The 6303-nt window shown below is 31.5% G+C and overlaps 1 non-coding gene across 1 annotated transcript; it reads left to right on the top strand.

Annotated features, from left to right (window-relative positions):
* Positions 1-764: 764 nt before the first annotated feature.
* Positions 765-871, top strand: LOC139887226 (small nucleolar RNA R71). The gene has a single exon (XR_011773065.1). It is a non-coding gene; the product is annotated as a small nucleolar RNA R71 (small nucleolar RNA).
* The last annotated feature ends 5432 nt before the right edge of the window (positions 872-6303 follow it).

Raw genomic sequence — 6303 nt, 5'->3', positions numbered from 1 at the left:
GTAGACTTCCCGGTTTTCTTTCACCTATTAACCTTGCTAGGTTACTTACTTCTTGTTCCAAATTTTGAATCGAAGCTTGTTGATTTCTAAATGATTGAGCATTTTGTTCATTGGTTTGTTTCTGAGATGTGAAAAACTGTGTTTGAGATTCAACTAGCTTCGACATCATATCTTCTAAATTTGGCTTTTTATTATCGGTTTGTGGTGGTTTATTTTGAAAAATAGGTCTTTGCTGATTGTAAGTATTATTGGATACTTGCTGATTGCTAGGACCTTGTTGGTTATTGTATGGAACATTTCGGTTATAGTTCTGATTTTGATTGTAGATTCGTCTTGGCGGTTGATAATTATTCTGATAATTATTTCCAGGCCTTTGGTTCATGTATGAAACATTCTCTCTTTGTTCCATTGTTTTTTCAATACTGAGACAATCTTTTGTCAAATGTGGTCCTCCACACTACTCACAACTAATTTGTATTGAGTGAATATCTTTAGTCATCTTTTCCATTCGTCTCTCAACAGCATCTATCTTTGCAGACATGGAATCAAAGTCATGGCTAGAATCGGCTCTAGCCGCTTTAGATGATCTAACGATATCTTTTTCTTGGTGCCACTCATGTGAGTGAGAAGCAGTCTTATCAATAATTTTGTAAGCTTCAGTTGCGGTTTTCTTCATAATGGAACCACTAGCTGCTATATCGATGTCTTTTCTTGTAGTGATGTCGCATCCTTGGTAGAATATTTGTACTATTTGATAAGTGTCTAAACCATGTTGCGGACATCCTCTCAATAACTTTCCAAATCTTGTCCATGCTTCATATAGAGTTTCATTTGGCTTTTGTGTGAACGTAACAATTTCTCCTTGAAGTCTCACGACTTTAGATGCCGGAAAGAATTGTTTAAGAAAATTTTCAACTAAAACATCCCATGTATCAATCGCCCCTTCAGGTAACGATTCTAACCAATCTTTGGCTTCTTCCTTTAAAGTCCAGGGAAATAACATGAGATAGATCTGTTCATCCTCCACTTCTCTGATTTTAAATAGAGTACAGATCCTATTAAAGGTACGAAGATGTTCGTTTGGATCTTCCTTCGGCGCACCACTAAATTGGCATTGATTAGTTACCATGTGTAGGATTTGTCCTTTGATTTCATAATCTGGCGCATTAATGTCTGGTTGAGTAATTGCATGACCTTGGCCAGTGCGTTTAGCTCTCATTCGGTCTTCCATACTTAGAGGTTTCAGATTTTTCATGATTGAATTTGTTGAATCTGAATCACTAAAGGATTCTGACTTAATGGTTTCTTCCTCGACAATCTCTGGATGAGTGATTTGTGGTTTAGGAGGAATGATTAGTGGTTCAGGATCTCTGAATTATCCCTGAATATCCTCCGGATTCTCAATTGTGAGGTCGGGTTCAAAAAATGGATTATCGGAAATTTGAATTGGAGTACTTGGTCGACTAGATGACGATTCTAAAGAAAAATCAACGGCGACACTATTGGCTAGATGTCTTGATCGAGTTACAGGTGGTGAACGTATAAAAGGTGGTGAACGTATGAAAGGTGGTGAACGTGTGAAAGGTGGTGAACGTTTTTGCTCCGTGCATTCACAGAATATCCTATTAGTTATGAAAATAAAAATTATATAAGTTATCAAATTAATAGACTTTTCTGATTTTGCCCACGTTTCGAATAGCCAATAGATGCAGCAGGTAGCCAGGACCCTTTAAATCGGAAGCCCACAACTCGCCACTAACAAATCCAACTATTACTACGAACCAGAAAATTTTGGATGTCTATCAATTTAACCGCTTAAAATAATTTTTCGTCGAAATTTTGAAGAAAAAATCTATGTCCTAAAAAACTAGAGCGTCGAGAAATAAGAAAGAAAAAGAGTGCGTCGAAAAACGTCGAAAAATAAAAGGTCGAAAAATAAGAAAATTGTAGCGCGTCGAAAATTAAAAAGGGATTCTAAACGAAAAACGGGATTTTAACACGGCGTCGCAAAATTTTAAGGCACCTAAATCTTAGTCTAAAGAAAAAGCACTTAAGGGATTTTACGGCAAAGCCTAAAAATCTAAAAGTATATAAATAACTATGGCAAAACTAAACTTAATACTAAAAGTTGTGACTAGAGTCTAAAAATCTAAAGGTAATAAAATTTAAAATAAAAACTTTTTTTTATAGACAAAATCTTAAAAATTTATATATATATATATTTTTAATTTTTGTTTTTTTTAAATTTGGAATTGCATGTTCAAAACCGAAATTGCGTGTGTAAAATCCGAAATTGCGTGTTCAGAACCGAAATTGCATGTGTAAAATCTGAAATTGCATGTGTAAAATCTGAAATTGCATGTTTAAAATCTGAAATTGCAGGTGTAAAATCCGAAATTTCATGTTCAAAACTGAAATTGCGTGTTTAAAATCTGAAATTGCATGTTCAAAATATGAAATTGCGTGTTTAAAACTGAAATTGCATATTTAAAATCTGAAATTCCATGTGTTAAATCTGAAATTGCATGTTTAAATTCTGAAATTGCGTGTTGAAAATATGAAATTGCGTGTTTAAAACTGGAATTACATGTCTAAAATCTGAAATTGCCTGTTGAAATTCGAAATTGCATGTGTAAATTCTGAAATTGCAGGTTTAAACTGGTTTGGCCCAAAAAAATTTTATTTGTTTCTTTAACGATTTTAGGATTTTAAAATTTTTTTTTACGAAATTAATATTTTTAAAAATTCTTTTTTTTACGTTTTAATTTTTAAATTTTTATTTTATTTTTTATTTTAAAAAAACACGAGCTCCCCGGCAGCGGCGCCAAAAATACTTGATGTGCGTAGAGGTGTATACGAAATAGTTATATATTTATTATGAAAAACTATTAAATACGATACAATTTTACACAAGTTATTTATTTATTTATAGCGTGGATATACCTAAACCTTGCTACAACACTTATAGGCAGTGTACCTAATCGTATAGTAGTGTAGTTTTTAGTAAGTCCGGTTCGTTCCACAGGGAGCTAGTCAAGTTTAACGCTATATTTTTAAAACTATATTTGTATAAATATAAATATATGTATATAAATATTATTATTATTATAAAAGGGGGTTTTTACCGTTTAATGACCGGTTTATCGATTTTAAAACTTTAGTCGCAGTTAAAACCTAATGTAAAATATTATATATATAAAAGACTTAATTTAAAGCGTAAAGTAAATGACAATAATTAAAGTGCGATAAATTAAAATGCGAAAGATAAAATCACAATAAATAAAGTTGCGATAATTAAAAAGTACGATAATTAAAAGTGCAATTAAATAAAATGACAGTAAATAAAAGTGCGATAATTAAAAGTGCAATTAAATATGAAATAAAGGAATTATGCTTATTTAAACTTCCGTAATCATGATATTTGACGTGTTGATTTTAGTTTATTACCATGGGTTAATTGTCCTTTGTCCTGGATTATTCAATATGTCCATCTGGTTTTTTTCCATAACAGTCCATCAGTTATAAATATAAAGTGCGAGTGTCCTCGTCAAATTATCCTTATATCCGAAGTCAAATATTCCAACTAATTGGGGACTTAAACTATAATTACACCAATTTTCCTTGTATATAATTCACCCCTATTTTAATAAGTCCATTGACTATTAATCCATCCCCGTGTCAGGTTAAATGAACGATTATTAGTACTTATAAATATCCCACCCATCGTGTCCGATCGAGTGTATATGGTTATTTATAGGTACGTCCAATTGTAAATCTTTATATTAAATTAACAATCTATCATTTAATTAAACAAATATAAAGCCCATTAATAGCCCATAGTCTAATTTCCACAAATGTCGTTCTTTTGTCCAAAACCCAATTATGGTACAAAGCCCAATTACCCCATGTTAATATTTTTAGCCCAACATCATGATTACTTCGGCTTAAATAAGCATAATAATAACTTAGCTACTAGACATTAATGAAAATAATATAAACATAACTTACAGTGGGTATTAATAGCGTAGTGGTACACGGACAGAGTTCCGACTTACAAAACCTTAAAACATTCGACTAACCCAACCTTATTATTATCCCTAACTTAATATTAAAATTACAAATTGAGATTACTAATTGGAGTGATATTTGATACATATGATAAGAGAAGAAAAAGATGTGTTTTTGCTCTGTGCTTGCTTCTCCTTTTATAGGCGAGATAACGCTACTGTAGGTTTGTGGAAAGTTTGTTGATGAGTATAAAAATATGACATGTTGCATATAATTGAATTTCACTCCGAATTCAATTCAGTTGAATTGAATCAACTTGTTTTATTTTTAATATTATATTTATTATTATATTATTATTATATTGATGAATTATTTAAATATTATATTATATTCTTGAGCATAGTTGACTTGTAATTTTTGGTCCGTTGCGTCGCACGTTGATAGTTGGTTCATGTCTCGGTTTCGGATTTTCGAACGCCTTTTCGTATGCTTAGATATCTTGTACTTTATGTTTCGAGGCTTGTACTCTTGTCAATTTTAGACGTTATTCATCAATAAATTGAACCACTTGGATTGTATCTTGTACTTTTTAGCGTTTTGGACCTTTGCGTCTTCAAATAGTCATTTTTCTTCTTTTGTCTTCGCACTTATTTATTTAAACGAATATTACTTGAAAATAGAACAATTGCAACTGAAAACTTTACATATTGGAAGGATATTGCGCCTAAATATATGTTCATTTGGAGCACTATCAGTTGTCACCGCATGAAACGTTTTATTTGCATTCAAACTATGTTACCTTTTGAAACAATGATTTGTAACGACCATTGGGTCCCGTACTATTACTAATTGCTTCTATTCATTGAAGCATACTTTTGTTGTAAGATATTTGATGTTGGTTAAGACATCACCTTTATTCATGAATGCAAACTTCTTTTGAAACCGCATATTGTATATGACCTTGTAATGATCCTGTTGTTGATGATTCGTACACGATGGTTTTGTACGGGGCATCACACCATCAGTCATAAATATAAAGTGCGAGTGTCCTCGTCAAATTATCCTTATACCCGAAGTCAAATATTCCAACTAATTGGGGACTTAAACTGTAATAAGGTTTTAATACTTTATTATCAATTACACCAAGTGTCCTTGTATGTAATGCACCCCTATTTTAATGTGTCCATTAACTATTAATCCATTCCCGTGTCCGGTTAAATGAACGATTATTAGTACTTATTAATATCCCGCCCATCGTGTCTGATCGAGTGTATATGGTTATTTATAGGTACGTCCAATTATAAATTTTTATATTAAATTAACGAACTATCATTCAATTAAACAAATATAAAGCTCATTAATAGCCCATAGTCCAATTTCCACAAGTGTCGTTCTTTTGTTCAAACCCCAATTATGGTCCAAAGCCCAATTACCTGTCTTTAATATTTAGTCTAACATCACGATTACTTCGATTTAAATAAGCATAATAATAACTTAGCTACGAGACATTAATTTAAAAAGGTTGAACATAACTTACAATGAGTATTAATCGCGTAGCGTTACACGGACAGAATTTCGACTTACAAATTAAAACATTAGCTAACATAACCTTATTATTATTAATCTTAAATTAAAATTAATATTATAAAATATATATTTATATATATCGTGAGAGAGAGATTAGAAAAAAGATGTAATAAAAACTGGCCAAAACACGCGAAATTTATAGACCTGGCCAAACTTTTGGGGCCATGCGATCGCATGGGCTTCCTTTGCATTTGCCATGCGATCACATGGAGTCTAAGGACAGCTCACATAACTTTGTTTTCTTGTTTTAATATATAGTGTAATATATATATATATATATATATATATATATATATATATATATATATATATATATATATATATAATTTTAAGAATTAATTATATATTATATTATATTCATGTGCATAGTTGACTCTGATCCCGGTTCCGAATTTTCGAACGTCCTTGCGTACAAATTAGTATCTTGTACTTTGCATTTTGCGGCTCGTACTCTTGTAACTTTTAGACGTTTCTCATCAATAATTTGAACCTCTTGGATTGTACTTTGTACTTTTGAGCTTTTTGGTCGTTTACGTCTTCAAGTTATTGAATCTGTCTTTTGTCTTCACCTTTTATTATTTAAACGAATATTACTTGTAAATAGAACAATTGCAACCAAAAGCTTGTCTTTCTTGAAGGATAATGCTATGAAATATATGTTCGTTTTTAGCATTATCAAATATTCCCACACTTGAGCGTTGCTTGTCC

Source organism: Rutidosis leptorrhynchoides, chromosome 1 (genome assembly GCF_046630445.1).
Source record: "Rutidosis leptorrhynchoides isolate AG116_Rl617_1_P2 chromosome 1, CSIRO_AGI_Rlap_v1, whole genome shotgun sequence".
NCBI lineage: Eukaryota > Viridiplantae > Streptophyta > Magnoliopsida > Asterales > Asteraceae > Rutidosis > Rutidosis leptorrhynchoides.
This window is presented reverse-complemented; position numbering and strand designations above follow the sequence as displayed.